Consider the following 18,177-nt stretch of genomic DNA (forward strand, 5'->3'; position numbering starts at 1 on the left):
TCAATAAAAATAAAGAAGGAAATCGAACAATAGGATGTTGATATTTGGTTAGTGTTCTGCGACACTTTTTATAGTGGCATTTTTCAAAAATCCGTAGGAACTCTATGATTTTCCAGGATAAAAATTATCCACTCTCCAGGTCTTTAACTGTAACCAATGCAAAAAAATCACGTTGATCCCTTGCTCTGTTGCGACGTGATTGAAGGACAAACCAATAAACAGACAAAACAGCAAACAAATACACTTTCGCATTTAATGGTTTAGTGAAAGTTAATAGTGATCTTACAAATTCAACAATTATTGACAGTCAAAAAGTGTAGGCATAGTGATGGTGGTACCTACCTATTTTTAACCCCCGACCAAAAAAGAGGGGTGTTATAAGTTTGTCGTGTGTATCTGTGTGTCTGTGTATCTGTGTATCTGTCTGTGGCATCGTAGCTCCTAAACTGATGAACCGATTTTAATTTAGATTTTTTTGTTTGAAAGGTGGCTCGATCGAGAGTGTTCTTAGCTATAATCCAAGGAAATCTGTTCAGCCGTTTGAAAATTATCAGCTCTTTTCTAGTAACTGTACACTTGTCGGGGGTGTTATAAATTTTTAATTTACACTTGTTGAATAAATAGCTTTAACTTAAATCTAGGTATTTTTATTAGGTAGAACCTTAATTTATCTAATTAAAAAAATCATTTGTAGATATTTGCATCGAAAAATCTAGAAGTTCAAAATTCTCTAAACGAATTGCGAATTCAATACCACCACACAGATTTCGATAGCCAGTTGAAAGTTCGTTGACCGTCTAGAATGGCTTTCTATTTCGTATAAACGCAAGCGCAAGTTTACAGTTTACACTCAACAGACTCAACAATTTTGCAACCAGAGTGCGTGGAATCATATGGAAACTGGAACCTTATCAAAGGGTAGTAGGTACTTGTTATTTGCATCTTGATTTTCTGGGATAAAAGATACCTATCTATTCTATATCCGTCTAAAAGATGCAGGCTTTTCTGTGCCAACTGCCTTTCGTCAAGAACAGTTTAGCCGTTAGCGGGTGGATCGGGAAAAGTTTAAATATAGACATACTTTCGTTTTCATAATAATATTATCTCTCTCATAGTCTCTAACATAATTAACATCAGCCTATTTATTTCCTACTCTTTTCCTCTTTTTACTCTTTTCCATTTCCTACTCCATTGCTTACACACTTCATACCTATTGCGCCTTCCTCATCTCGATACCACACCTGCACCGGTTCTAGCCCTGGTTTTTGATCAGCAGCTTTTGGTCGACGGCCGACGCTCACGCTAAGTATTTCTGTTGAAATACCTAATTAAAAATCCATATTTAAAAACTGCTGAGGTCGGTACGTGTCGAGGTATGGAAAGTGCCAAATTCTCAAAATCTTCCGTGTACAAAGTAGGACTTAAGTCAGGTTTAACAGCTAGCACGTGGAAGACAAGGCCGAAAGGAGACGTCGGCTTCAAAGGCTACAAATTCAACACTTTGTTACACAACTTTGAACTTTAACTGAGAGTAATAAAGCTTAAAACCACGTGATCTAATGATTTCTGTTCAACTATTAGGTGATAGTGGAAAAGCTGTTATGTAAATTGACTGGTTTTTGTCTACTATTCACTTGGATTGGCACTCGTCAAAACTGCTTCGTTGGTCTACTAGTTAGCATTTTCGACTGCGGATGACGAGGTCCTGTGTTTGATTCCCGTTCTATTCTAGGCTATAATTGGGTTTTCTGTTAAGAAGTTCTCAGGTATTAGCCCGGAGCACATACAACTATTACTATACCAAATAAAATCCGTACCTTCTTTACTAACGATAAAGCGTTCTGTTCTGATTTAGGCGCTTAGAGTGGCTTAGACTTAGATAATGCAATTGATCAGAAAATGATTTTATCATGCACCTGAGTGTGGCATCCTCTGCGTTTTGTAGGCTATGGAAACATAGGAATAGGTGAAATGCTTAGAATGCTATGAAAAGTTCAATCCAACCCATACAATCCACTAGTCCTAACTCCTACAGCTTATCCCCGTCACCCTATCTACCTAGGACCATGGTTCCTGTCTCAAAAGACAAGACGGCTAGTCAGGTTAGCAACCCTATTCTAAACGAGAACTCGGAGGACCATAAAAGTAGACAAGCAAAGTAAGAGGTACCTATGTTGGTTTTTGACATTATTCAAATGAATAAATTGAACGCGCATTAAGTACACAAGGTCATTTGATCATGAACCTGATGCATGGGCATTCTTTAATTCGGTAACTTGTTATAGGGCTGGCATCAAGTTATCACCTTATTTTAAAAAACCGGCCAAGTGCGAGTCAGACTCGCGCGGCGAGGGTTCCGTACTCGAGTATTTTTCCCGACATTTCGCACGATATATCAAAAACTATTATACATAAAAATAAATAAAAATCTGTTTTAGAATGTACAGAATACCCTACCCTTTCATATAATAAATACCCCACTTGGTATTATTAGTTATCTTACTTATTATATAACTCAGAGCATAATTAAAATCAGACGTCCAATGCATAGTAAGTGATATCTATTATAGATAAATAACATAAAACCAGCAGCTATAAATAAATGGAAAAACATGGATAAAATTGAACGCACTGACCTTCAGAGTTCAGACATGTGCACGTAAGTGAATTATCATAATAGGTTGTCTATTAATTAATTTATACTTACTCTATGCTATTGCAAACTAGTATAATTAGCAACAAAGCTAGGTTTAGTAGCTTGTACTGGCGAGTGGCGGGTGCAAAGTTGCAAACCTAGTTTTGTTGCCGACTGCACCTATAATGCAATTTTAATGTTTACATATTAGGTACTTAGGTAGGTAAATACTTTAATTTTATAGGTAGGTAGGTACATATATATTTATTTGGAGCGATTCAGGAGGTCGGGCATTCGAGCCCGGGCAGCATCTCTAATTTTTGGAGTTATCCATGTTTTAACTTTTAGATAGGTAAGTAGGTACGTTATAGAAAAAAAGAAAGTTAAAGAAAGAAAAACTGTTTATTTGGTTCCACAAACATAATATGTTATCTACATACATAATATAAAATAAACAAAATCACTTCTTCAATATGATATCTAATATCACTTGCTTTAGCGATGAAGGAAAACATCGTTAGAAAACCTGTATGTCCGAGAGATCTTCATAACGTTCTCAAAGGTGAAGCCTGCCAATTCGCACAGGATCAGTGTGGCGGATTGTGGTCTAACCCTTTCTTATTCTAAGAGGAGACGCAAAAGTATACTCAGTAGTGGGCCGGCGATCGGTTCATCATGGTGATGATAGTGAGGTCCATAAGTATATTAATGTACTAGGTAAGTACTAACTGATGAGTGAGTCGCAATCCGTAGATATATCTTCCTAATTTATTGCCTTGTGTGCCTATGTATACAGGGTGTTTGGTAATTAGTATATAATGACGACACGTACCCATGCTACTTTGATCTGATAAATACAATGCTGAAGTAAAATGATGAAATAAAATTATAAAAATTCCCATACAACATTTAAATTTTTTTAATGTCCAAGTTTTCATGGCCCTAACGTGCTCTAACTCACTGAGATCGTTGGCTTTGGCCTATCTAAAGATGGCCAACGATCTTAGTGAGTTAGGGCACGTTAGGGTCATGAAAACTTTGACATATTTTTTTTTTTTTTATGGAAATTTTTATAATTTTATTTCGTCATTATACTTCAGCATTGTATTTATCAGATCAAAGTAGCATGGGTACGTGTCGTCTTTATATACTAATTACCAAACACCCTGTATAATATGATATTTGTCAAATACTGAACAAAATAATTTATAATACCTAACAGGTAGGTAACGCAGGTATACCTGAGTGAATAAGGATTCGTTAAGTGGGTTGGTGTTTTCCGTGACCATGCAAACATTACAATTTACTTTTGTCCGATGCCATTTACGTCACGTCACGTTGTGGTAATATGTAATGTAAGTACTTGTGGACAGTGACGTCAGGAAAGACAAGTTGCTATCTTGCTATCACGGATGGAAAGGGTTTCAACTGACGTAGATAAGCCATAGATAAGTACATATTAAGCTCGAGTCATACCTACCTAAGTAGATAGAATTTCAAAGGACGATGTTACCAATTTGTATCATTTTATTTTTAACTAGCTGATGCCCGCAACTTCGATCGCGTTGATATAGGTTTTTTTTAAATCCCGTAGAAACTATTTAACTTTCCGGGATAAAAAATGCACCGCCCGCCCTCCCTCTGATAAACATGCAGGAAAAGCCAGCCACCAAGCAAGCAAAACGCACCACCACCACGCAGCACCACACAATTTCCAAAACCACTCGATGCACTTTTCGCCCCGACATCGACATCGGAGCATCCTCAGAAGATGTAGACCTTACAATGCCTAATTGCAAAGGATGTAAGTTGACAACAAATCAGCTATAAAAGTACGCCTTTTGCATCCTGTGAATACAGTAAATAACAATCTATGTATATCAAAGGATCCAATTTCCGACTACAAAAGAATCAATGCATACAAAGCATGAGCCGCAGTTACTGGTAATCGCCTGGTAATAAAAATAATGATACTTATTTGCAAAAATGATATGAGAACGTTGAAATACCTAGGTATATACGGTATAACTATACATATATAACGAATATAAGCAGTTGTATAAATCCGAACATTAATATTAGATAAAGGCTGTTTTACGCCGGAGCAATAACATGCGACAATGCGGCATGCTAGAAAAAGGAAACACTAATTTGGCGGCCTGCAGCATTCTATGTTATGCAAAGACATTATTGCACGGTATATTCAAATTACCGTATTTTGATCGATGCTGCCCTTTGCATGCCGCAATGTTGCACTATACTGTTCTGGCGTAAATGAAGCTTTATATGTACATACTTATCAATTTATCTTACAATTTAACGATTAGCGTCCTTAAATACTCACGGTACTAAAAACATAACATGTATGTAAAATTATATAGGTACTCGTATGAAACATATAGGAATGTATCTATTTTTATATCATGCGACTTGTTTCTAAAATAGATACAGACGGTGTGATTAATTCTTCTTCCTCATACTTTACGTTAAACAACATGTTTAGCTATTTTGAACAGTTCGTAAATTATGAAAGTTTATTTTCATACTCTTCAAAATAACTGTTTAATTTTCGTCGGTGGTTTATTTAAATAGAAAATAATACCTATACATACAATAAATAACTTTGTTGAATTATCTAGTGACAAAAATTGGTCAAGTGCGACTTGAACTCGCAAACGAAGGGTTCCGTGCCATCGTACAATAACACTTTTTTTATGGCACTTTTTTGAATTTTTTACTAAGTATTTGTTGTTATAGCGACAGTAAAAGTACACGTTCTATATAAATTCCAACTCTACCTATTACGGTTCACGAGGTACAATCTTATGACAAACAGATGGGCACAGACGGATGGACAACGGAGGCTCAGAAATAGGGTCCCATTGGCAGTTGGCATCCTTAGGGTACGGAACCTTGAAATAGGTGCAAAAAGGAGGAGGTTATTTAAACGATTGTTAACGAGTACCTGTGCATGGATCAGCCAATAGGTCGAAGACGCAGACGGCATAAGAAGTTCCAACTGACTTTTAGTTTTTAGAAAGCACTCAGGCCATTGTGAATTAAAATATTAAAAAACCAGAAACAATTGCATACAGTATTATTCAAATGAATATGAATAATGGTACCTTACTATCTATATTGACATACGCACAGTAGGTACTCAGCAGTCTATTATTGTATTATGGTTTTATTTAATACTATAAATAGCTGTACAACCTTGAAGTAAACCTTGTTAGAAAATACGCATCTTTAAACACATAAACACTTACATACAAAGTGGTATAAATAATAATACCTACTGAGATAAGAATTGTATTTACAACTTGCTATATATTTATGTTCTAGTACTTAGTTACGAGTAGATCTGCATAATATTATGTGTTAAATTTCATACGAGGTTTATGTGTGTCAGCCAGACTATAATTGACTAAGTTTAAGGGCGCTAAGAATCATCCATTTAAAGCCGGTCAAGTGTGAGTCGGACTACACACGAATAGTCGTATAATATATTTTAACACTTTATGTTCAACACTGCAAGTTAACGACGGACAGCGCCTTTGTATAATCACTAAATCAATCAGCAAAGAACTAATTATGTTCGTGAACACATTTTATTTTTTATGGAACCACAAATTCATGGTTTTTGGATTTTTTCCTTTATTTGTGCTATAAGACCTACCTACCTGCCAAATTTCATGATTCCAGGTCAACGCGAAGTACCCTATAGGTTTTTCTTGCCAGACATGATAAACAGACAGACCGGCAGACAGACATCAAAGTGATCCTATAAGGGTTCCTTTTTTCCTTTTGAGGTACGGATCCCTAAAAGTAGAAATAAATATACTTAAGAGGGCTCTCTCCGTCACTCGTTTCCACTCGTTTCATACAATCGTAGTTCCAATTTCATTTGAATATTAAGCAACCAAAGTCCATGAAATTTTGCAGACATATTCTAGAAACTAATATCTATGTCTGTGGTTTTCCAGATTTCTATTAAAATATTCGGTTTCAAAGTTACGCGGTCTTGAAAATTTCATACAAATATTTGAGCCCCTGTAATTTTAAAACTACATATTTTAAGAAAAATCTAAAACACCACAGACACAGATATTAGTTTCTAGAATATGTCTGCAAAATTTCATGGACTTTGGTTGCATAATATTCAAATGAAATTGGAACTACGATTGTATGAAACGAGTGACGGAGAGAGCCCTGTTAAGTATAACTGACATTTTTATATTTTTGCAGTCACATGAATTTTGGACTTGAGGTCCTAGCTCGTATTATTAATTACTCACTTGTTGTAACGATTATCATTATTATAATTAATTGCATTTTAAACGGTTGTGAATTGTGATCAGGTTACGCAAGAATAGTCCAGTATGATCTTGTAACTTACTGGGGCTTACTTGTAACTTACTTAGTGTGAGTTTACTTTTCATTTTGTTCAAGGTATAAAAATACATCTTTTATATTATAATATACTGATATCTAGGTATGTTTATCATAGATGTGTAGAAAATCGTTATCTAACATAAATTCCTGTGGTTGTAATTCAGTATTTTTGTATTACATTTCCTAGTCTTCTTCACTAATACGTAATTGAGATTACTTTGTTCAAGAAAACACCTTACACGTGGACGATAAAGATTCAATATTTTTACTCGACTTATTCAGTAGGAGTAATTATACAAAGTATGTAATAAGTATGATTTACGAAGAACTCGAACAAACACAAATGCAAATAAACATTTAGTAAATAAAAAAATAAATGTTATACTTTTACTGCGGATGTATTTTAAAACCACGTTTAAAACCAACAAAAATGCACAGAGTTTTAATGAATTGGCCATTATTGAACTAATGAGTTGACATAAGACGAACTGACATGTACACATTTTTCACTCCACACTTAAATTTAAGAAAGCTATAAAAACGAAGAGGTCAAAATAATCTCCATCACTAAAAATAAAATCTTAGTATTGGTCAGTCTACACTTAAAAAGAAGGAATAATCATTTATTGTGCTAATAAGTTAGACCTAAGTCTCTATATAAACCAAATTCACAGGTCTTTGCCCCAGAAAACATCCGCGATACTTATAGACCTGGCAGTACTGTTAAGTTTAGAGATTGGTGTTAGCAGAATCAGCTCTAAATGCAATACCAGTGTATTTAAATATTATTTATTATCTCAAACGAAAATCAGCAAGACCGAATTAGCCTTAGCAAATTCCTCGACCGCGCGGCGCTGTATTTCCAATTCCCATGTCTGTGCCAGCACTGCGTAGTTAAAACATATAAAAATAAACACAGTATTACATGCAAAATTTTCTCTTATATACTTTCCATAAAGTATAGATTACTTTACATCGATTTGTTAATGTACGCACGTTAACCAAATCTGGTGAGAACTGTGGACGCGCTGCCAGTTGACGTAAAATAATGTGTTCGAAATTTAAAACAAAGAAGAAATCTTCAGTAGGACTAGTCATTTTTGATAGCAATAATTATAGTATGACGATCGTAATCACCTCTGATTTGCTGACTGACACTCTCTCGCCCTTGGTTAAAATTCATAGTTGCACCAAGAAATGCAAGAATAGCATTTGTTCAGCCTGTTACAATTGTACCTACTTGTAAAAGAAGAGTACATTAACTTACGCAAAATGTACGGATACACGTGACTGGTCTATTTTTATCTTACCAATATTACTCTAAGAGGAACCTAGGAAGATGGCCTGTGCCAACTAAAAACAGGGTTCCCAATTTCCACTTTCCACCACTGCAATTTATGGAACATAAATATACTGAATTATGAAATAAATTAATAGAGTGAAATACCTGTTTTTTTATTTTACCTTTAAATTAAATACTTACACCGAGGCAAAGTAAAAAAAGAACATTTCTTAGAAAAGGCTTTAAGACATTTCTTAGAAAAGGCTGTGCTTTTATCCGCCTACTCATAGGTTTAAAAATATTTAAAAATAATTCCCAACCAGCATCGGTTTATACTTTTAGAAAATCTGCTAGTACTTAATTAACTTTTTTTTATTAAAGTATTTTCGGGAAAAAAATATCTCAGCTATTTAAAAAGAATAGCAGTAACTATGACAACTAAATAAGATTGGCGAAACAACTATATTCCACCCACTATAAGTAGGCCGGATTCAAGTTAGGTTTTAATTTATCTGTCTTCTTTATTTATTACAGGTTCAGTATATCCTCGTGCCCACTAGTATGAAAGATACGACTGTGTGATATACGACGAAGTGTGAACTTGCTTTGCGCGTGCATCAAAAATATTACGTAGATGTTAGAAATGTATCCATCTGAAGCATGCCGTATTGTCGCATATTGTTGCTCAGGCGTAAAACAGCCTTAAATTATAAGCATTTCAGTTCTTCGTGAACACTGAAGTTTATTTAAATTTTTATATTAATAGATTACTAATACAGTACACATAATATTAGGTATATTAAAGTAGCCTTGCTCTTTAACAACTAAGCCATTTTCACTTTATGGGCAATAATAAAATGCGTCATATTTTTATGCGAAAAATAACATGAAGTGGACTACACAGAGATAAAATTGTTTTGAACGCAATATGAGCCCAAAATAGCTAATCTATACGCATGTTGGATCCCATATATGATATACCTAGGTATCTTGTTGTGATAAAGACAGTGATCTACGCAGTAGATATTTAGGTACGGTACCTGTATAATTTACCTACGAAGTAAATATTATTTAATCTGTGACTGTGGGCACCCGTATACTGGACTTGTAGGCTAGAGAAAAACGCTGGGTTCGAATTCGTCATTACACATTTCTTTATTCGCTCAGTTTGGTCTGCATCGTCCCTTCGTGCAGATGAGATTGCAGTCAAAATCTAACTCTAAATCGATTAAAGTAAAAATAAAACGAGGTCAACTGCGAGTTAGACTCACACACGAAGGGTTCCGTTCCGTACTATCATACTAGAAACAGCACTTTTTCCATGGCGGCAGATGGGACGGACGGATGAACAGCGCAGCCTTAGTAATAGGGTCCTGTTGGCACCCTTCGGCTGAGGAACCCTAAAAATGACTGCGACATACATTACCTAGTGGACATGACGGACTAAAAAGATCGTCTGTTCATTCATACTGAACCAAATAAAAATTGTCAAAAGAAAAATAAAACCGACTTCAAAAACCACAAACACTAAAAAGTAAAAAATGATTTTTGTTTCTACACGTGTAATGTTAGATTTTACTTTGCTCGCTCGACTTCATACATAAGATTCCGACGAATTGAATTTTTATTGAATTGGTTAAAAATATTATAATATAATTTATGTTTTTCACTCCAGCTCCGTGACCTAATTGTAGGACGCCTTGACATTTCAAGGACGGGAGGTCACCGGCTGCCACCCCAATGGATAACTGGCAGGGGGCCAAATCAATAGATGAATGGAGGACACATGATTTTTTTTCAGTCTAACTACTACGTCTTAGTAAAAATCCTAAAGGCCGTTTTACACCGAAACAACAACATGCGAAAATGCGGCATGCTATTATACAAATGGAAACATTAATAAACAGCCGCCGAGGCAATATCGCGATTACGGTGCGACAACCTATTGAATTCTTGATAAGTAAATTTTTAGGGTTCCGTACCTCAAAAAGAAAAGCGGAACCCTTATAGGATCACTTTTAGGTCTATCTGTCTGTCTGTCTGTCCGTCGTCCGTCCTAGAAACCCTATAGAAAACCTGTAGGGTACCTACTTCCCAGTTCCCGTTGACCTAGAATAATGAAATTTGGCAGGTAGGTAGGTCTCATAGCACAAGTAAAGGAATAAATCCGAAATTCGTGATTTTGTGCTTACATCACAGAAAAAAAAATTATAAGTTTCAATTTTCAAAGTAAGATAACTATACCTACCAAGTGGGGTATCATAATATGAAAGAGCTTTTGCCTGTGTATTCTAAATCATATTTTTACTTAGGTATATATATTTTTTTGCATAATAGTTTTTGATTTATCGTGCCAAATGTCGGAAAAAACCCGAGTACGGAACCCTCAGTGCGTGATTCCGACTCGCACTTGGCCGGTTTTTTATATTATTGCAGCATGCAGTCACACGAGGTGGTGCAGTCCTGTAGCATGCCTCAATGTCGCACTGTGCCACTACGCTGCTCTGCCGTAAGACGGTTTTTATCTTTTTACCGGGCTATATAAAAATCTTTGTAGGGTAATTTTTAGCCTCCTATGTATGTTTGAAGTATACGCCATGGCCGCAGCTCGTAATACCATAATTTTTTACTTTTAATATCTACAGGTCCGTCCATACTACGATATAGTATTGGAAAATGGGTTTCCTTGACATAATGACCCGATTAGGGAAGGAAAGACGCGGAAAATCGATACAATAATGTTTTTGTTGTTCATGTTTAACACGTTCACTGCGTTACGCGGTGGATTAGACCTGATACGATACTGCCATTCAGTGCGGGAGCTAAAAACTCGTGTCGTCTCGTTTTTGCGAAGCAATTTTTTCGTACATTTTTACATTTTAGAATGAAACGATTAATGTAGGCCTATATAATGACTTCTAACCTACTCAGATTTATAATAAAATTGTAAGAGATTTTTTCCACCTCAGACCGACAGAACAGCAAAATTTTACTTTTGGTGCGGTACGAGATGCATTAAATCTCTAAGCATCTCGGACGCGTTGAGTCGATGAATTATGACTAGTGTTGGGTTTGTTTTAACAAGTAACGAACGTAATAATTACTCTTGAATATGAATTTTAACTTGACCGCGCACAGGAAAAGCGCATTTTCGATTATAATGCTAACAAAAAATGTATTGATTATAGCGATCAAATGTCTGCTTATTAATGGGGGTATACTTATTAATACATTAAAAGGGGGTTTAAAATGGTACCGAGAACTGATGATGGAAATAATTTTTGGAACAGCCGTAACAAACGCTTGGGTTGTTTTTAATATGAAAAATGAAAAAAAAAATGACCAAAAAAAAGTTTCTCGAAGATATTATTAATAATTTTACTGGAAGTTTGACGAATGCAGAACCGTGTCCTAATATTTCAAATACACATAAATATTTAATCGGGAATAAAAGTAAAAGATGCGTTGGTTGTTACGAAAAACATAGAAAACTATTATCAAGCAGAGAAGCAGAAAAAAAAAAACAAAAAAAATTAAGGGTTTCTGTCAAATGTGCAATAAAGCTTTGTGTCTAAATTGTTTCAATGAAAAACATTAAAATTCTTTTTTTTTTTTTTTTTTGGATAAAACATTTCTCGATACTTTTTATTATTTCATTTCCCAGCCCTATTTTTTTATCGATATTTAAGAATTAAGTGCGATACGTGATCAAGATCACCTCGTATTTTTTTGTCATTATGTGCGGTACGAGATGAGAAACAACTCGTAAAAGTTTTTTACTTATTTTCTAGGTAAAATTTTAAAATATCTTTAGGCGGGGCGGATTACATACTAAAGAAACATTAATTTATCGATTGATTTGATTAAATTTTATTTGTCATTAAAATTCATAAAAATCTAGATGTTCAAAATAATCTTAGCATACGAGGTGCCTTACATCGCTTTCCGATCTAACGCAAAAACCAATACGCTGTGATTTCTGCCTCGTAACGCACCTGCTTATAGATAGCCAAAATTGTACCCGCAGTAAACGTGTTAAAGACCTACCGCGATTATTTTATAAATAGATGGGCAAGTAGGTTTTCTTCTTTAGTTAAGAATTAGTAGTTAGAAGTATCTCATGATATTTATTATGATGATTATGATAGTATTATGATGATTAATTTTGTAAGATAATAGGTAGGTAGACTTTTCTGGATTTAACTAAATTATACTTTACTATAGTGCTAGTCAATCAATACGCAGATTTGCCAGAATGTTTAAATATTCCATTATACTTATAGGACCCAGGTAAGTAGGTACCTACTATAAATAATACATAATTAAAATATTTAAACCCTAGATTGTAGAATGGTTATCGGTGGTAGCGTAGCGCAGACCAATCCTTAATCTAAGATTTAAACATCGTATAAAAAACTAAACAAAAACACACATAGGTAAGTCGAGGTTATATTTTATGTATGATTATCAAATATCTAACTTGACGGAGGGACAGGAGGAGGACAGTGTTTTTCCGTATCAGATTCAGCACTGAGTTCATTGACCTTTATCGACCGTTGACGTCACGAACTATAATTCTTTGCGGCAGGTTACGTTAAGCCATTTTGGCTTTTGCAGATTTAAAATAAACCATATTACAGGTACCTACTTACTTAGAACTAAGTTAGGCAATTTAGGAAAATGAGAAAATAAGAATATTGGTAGGTACTTAGTATTTAACTATTTACTATTTACCTATTCATAAATCTACTCAGTTAAGTACCTACCTACAATTTTCAATCAAAAAATTTTCAAAAAGTACTTACCTATCGTTTGTTTTAATAAATTAAGGTATATGATGTTAAAGTTTTATCCCAAAAAATCAAGAGTTCCCACGGGATTTTCAAAAACCAAAATTCACGTAGATGAAGTCACGAGCATTTTTTTTTATTTATTTTTTACATTGTATTCTTAGCGCCCTGAAGTCTTGGCGACTTGTCTGGGCGCTGCACATTCCTCTAAAAATTAACTATATGAAATACGGGTGAGACTATTATTATTTATATAATTTATTTATATTATTTATATTTTACATTATTTATATAATTAATAAATAATAATTGAAATAAGTACCTTTTAGACCGGTTAACTAAGTCCTCCCTACCTACTTACTTAAGTATTTTATACTTAGATCCAGGATAGCGATATTTCCCTCCTAATAATTTAATTGTACCTATCTACCAAACACTTATCTACGTATCTACTTACTTATCGTTTTAACATAAGATATTAAATTCCGATCGATGTTACAATGAGATTAAATAAACTACAATCAGTTGATGTTATGATAAGATAACCTTTTATCACACAGGTAGGTAGGTTCCTACCCATCTACGTCTTATTTTTCGAAAAATTCGTGATGTAAGATACCATCTTGATGGTCAATATTGATAATTATAATATCATCAATAAAAAAAATTATAGGCCACTGGCTAATCAATACAATAAACAAAGAAAATTATTGTGTAAATAATATTTACAAGTCATTCACAATAAACACGTCAGAGGTGTTAATTTTTTATTTATTTTTTGTGGAAAACTGGAATTGTCACGTCAAGTCGGTCGGTGTGAATGAAAATCAAGAACATAGCTACCTCATCGCTTGTATTTCGTGAATCGTCAAAGCTAGTTCAGTTAGTTTCATCAAAGCTTCAGTAAGTAAAACTAAGGCTGCGCTCACTTCGCATGCGTTTTCATACGAAATAAGTGCGATCACGTACAAAGACGCATCAACGATCCCGATCCTTCAACTATTAAGACGTAGTGACCCTCCTTTACTGTCTTGTATAGGAGCGTCACACTGGATGGGATGATTAGCTCGCATCCAGTGTGTGAGGCTCCCATAGGATCCGAATCTACAAGAAAGGTAGGTACCTGAGTATGTCTAACATGGATTTCCATTGGATAGAGTGGATCAATTAATGAATGACTGAATGATTTATTCAATAAAATGTAGGTACGAGTATAATATGTTGAAATAATGTCTGATGACAATAAGATAATGAGATGATGAGTAAGTCAGTGACACTATGCCTCATCATCAACCCATCGCCGGCTCACCTCAATGAAAAAGGTTGGCCGTAGTCCACCACGCTAGCCAAGGATGGTATGCAGACATCGATGTACCTATGTAGACTTCACACACCTTTTTGAGAGCATTATAAGTAGAAAATCTCGGCATATACATGTTTCCTCGCGATGTTTTCCTATGACACTACCGACTTAATAAGAAGTAGGTAAGTAAAGTAACGTAAATAAGGTGATAATGATAATTTACCTAATTAATACCTGGCTATCAGCTATCACCATTCCCTGCTATCCTAACTATGGTACCTATCTATGACACTAGTAGGCAAGCAAAGTAACGTAAATAAGGTGATAACTTACCTAATTAATACCTGGCCTCATAAAAGATTTAAAACTGGTGAATCATTTAGATAGCGTTTATAAATGTTTATTATATGGCTTATATAGCTACTTAATGACTTTAATCTACGCTTATAAAGATAATTTATAGCCGAAAAGGAAGGATTTAAAATAAAACAAACAGGTCACGGATTAATATTATGATGCGATTTATTATAAATATAAATATAGGTAAATAAGACTTAACGAAAAATATTTTTTTTGTTATGCCGCATTATAATGATGAAGTATTAAAGGTACGTTGTTACTTACATCACAAATCCATAAGAAGATTCTTTTTTTTTAAGTTTTTACGTACCATACAATGGAAATACATGCTTACATTAATCAAGATAAACGTAAACGTAACCTACGTACGTACGTACGTAACGTAAACCTGCCTAGCAATCAAAATAATAAGTAGGTAGGATATATATGTAGAAAAAACTTGAGTAAATCCTAAAGTCTCTACGATTTACGTTATCACAATCTTCTACTTACACTGCCATTTGAAAATATTGTATTTCGTCCTCTAGCGCAACGGCTTCCTTTGTTTCTTCTAACGCTGCTCTTTCCGGTGCGTGGTCGCCATTCTGGTAGCTTAGAACTTAGGTTGAAATCTATAAAGCGCACTTTGCTTAGACTTAAGTTCCAGTTAAAGAGAGACAGATTTATGCCAGTGGTATGACGCTGTATCATTTTAACACTGTTTTAACAGGGCTCTCTCCGTCACTCGTTTCCACTCGTTTCATACAATCGTAGTTCCAATTTCATTTGAATATTAAGCAACCAAAGTCCATGAAATTTTGCAGACATATTCTAGAAACTAATATCTATGTCTGTGGTGTTCCAGATTCCTGTTAAAATATTCGGTTTCAAAGTTACGCGGTCTTAAAAAATTTCATACAAATCTTTGAGCCCCTGTAATTTTAAAACTACATATTTTTAGAAAAATCTAAAACGGATGGAAACGAGTGACGGAGAGAGCCCTGTTAAGTCTGAGCAAAGTGCGCTCTATAGATCTCAGCCTTAGGAGTTAGGACCCAAACTCCTACCGGGAACTACTCGTATGTGCCGTACTCTTTGCCACTCCAAAACTCTCTAATATCAAATTTTTTTTTTATTTTTTTATATCTAAAGGGATGAAACTGATTGATTGATGTCAGCTGGATCTAGTTTGAGATTTTTCCTAAATAGCTCTATCATATAGATCTTCCCTAACATGAATGATTTTTAGAAATCCTAATGGATATTTTGAAAAAACCTTTTACCAAGCAGGCGAAATTCGAAGCTTAGCGGGAAAAGGTAGTAGGTACTAGTGTACTACCTAGTACCTAAATAGGCACAATTCAAAGCCGAAAAAGGCTTTATGAGCAGGTTTTACTCATCTATATTTTTTGTAGAAAAATATATCTAGTTTACATGTTCTACATATATTTTTCTAGAATTTACTGCTTACCTACAAAAATGATTAGCGTCGTTATTGTTGACATCACTATCACATGACACTCTACTGTCACATGCTACTACCTACTACGTTATAGGCATAGACCTACGATTTTTCGCTACGCTCATAAATTTATGGTTATAGGTATCTATTTATTAGTAAGTCAGAAACTTTATTACCTACGTATCACGATTATTGCAAGGATAGGGATAAGAAATAAAATCACAAACATAAATGGTATAATTTTTGTATTAGATAAGTATTGAAATTATTAACAATTAAATGTACTGACTAATAAAACCGAAATCCAGTTTTCGACGTTTCATCACGTAATGGAGCATTTTTGGAGTCCAACAACATCGAAGATCGAGATATTCAATGCTCGACGCAGCGAACATATTCGAGGCATCAACCCTTGACTGCGCGGAAGTCCGAAGAAGTCACTAGAAGCAGTCGAGGAGTATAATATAGCGCTGACCAACCGTGGTTCTTCAATGGTACGCCAGTACCACAGCCACAGGCGAGTTGATCTCCGGTGGCATTCGCGCTAACACCTGCTACGACGCTACAAGGAAGGCAAAGGAACAGGACTCCGCAATATATGTATATAACTAACTGAGTCATATAATTGTTGTTATACTGGGTATATTTTAATGTCAACAGGTTCGAAGCATCTAACCCTCGACTGCGCGGAAGTCTGAAGAAGTCACTAGAAGCAGTTGACGAGAACAAGGAACAATATACCACTGAGCAACTGCGGTTCTTCACCGGTACGTCGAGTTAATGTACGATAGTACAAAATTACCTAGTGCATGTGATACACTATACACTAACAGAACAATGGTATAAATTACATCATAGTAATTATTACCGTAGTATTATTATCATAGTAATTAAATTAGCATTAATTGGTTATTTTGTAATGCCGAGAAAAGTAACAAGTACATTGAATTGAAGAAATAGGGAACCAATTGATATCGAATAAAAAAATAGTGAAATTATAAAGATTTCCGACAGGTTTAAATTATATTAAACAAACGCCTGTCAAGTTCTAAAGAAACATCAAAATTTCTTTATGTCAAATTCAAAACTAAAAGAAAGCTAAACAGTTCAACAGTAGCTTGAGCCAAGTAAGAATTTTTATAATTTTTATAAACTCCGACGATGAGGAGACAACCTCTCATCTTATTCGATTAGATCTGTGTGATTTAAATAATTGAGCGAAATCCCTCCGTCTCAACTCTAGAAACATTGCTAACCAAGGAAAATGAAAAGAATTTCAGAAACCATGGATAAGTTTTTCGAATTGCCTTCAAAAATTAAAAACAAACTTAATAGTTCAACAGTAGCTTGAGCCAAAAAAGATGGCATCTTATATATTCACAAACTCCAATGATGATGCGATAATCTCTTATTTTATCAAATTAGAAGTGTGTGATTTAAAATAATTGAGCAATATCCCTCCGTCTCAACACTAAAAACATTTCTAGCTAAGGAAAAGGAAAAGAATATCAGAAACCATGGATAAGTTTTTCGAATTGCCTTCAAAAATCAAAAACAAACTTAATAGTTCAACAGTAGCTTGAGCCAAAAAAGATGGCATCTTATATGTATATTCTCAAACTCCAATGATGATGCGATAATCTCTTATTTTATCAAATCAGAGGTGTGAGATTTAAAATAATTGTGCAAAATTCCTCCATCTCAATACTAAAAACATTGCTAACCAAGGAAAAAGAAAAGAATATCAGAAAATTATATATGTTTTCAAATAGTCTTCAAAAATTAAAAACAAACTAAATAGTTCAACAGTAGCTTGAGCCAAAAAAGAATTGCATCTTATATATTCACGAACTCCAATGATGATGCGACAACCTCTTCTTTTTTTTATTAAATTAGAGGTACCTATGTGATTTAAAATAACTGAGCAATATCCCTCCGTCTCAACACTAAAAACATTTCTAACTGAGGAAA

The sequence above is a fragment of the Maniola jurtina genome, chromosome 16 (assembly GCF_905333055.1).
Source record: "Maniola jurtina chromosome 16, ilManJurt1.1, whole genome shotgun sequence".
In the NCBI taxonomy this organism is placed as follows: domain Eukaryota; kingdom Metazoa; phylum Arthropoda; class Insecta; order Lepidoptera; family Nymphalidae; genus Maniola; species Maniola jurtina.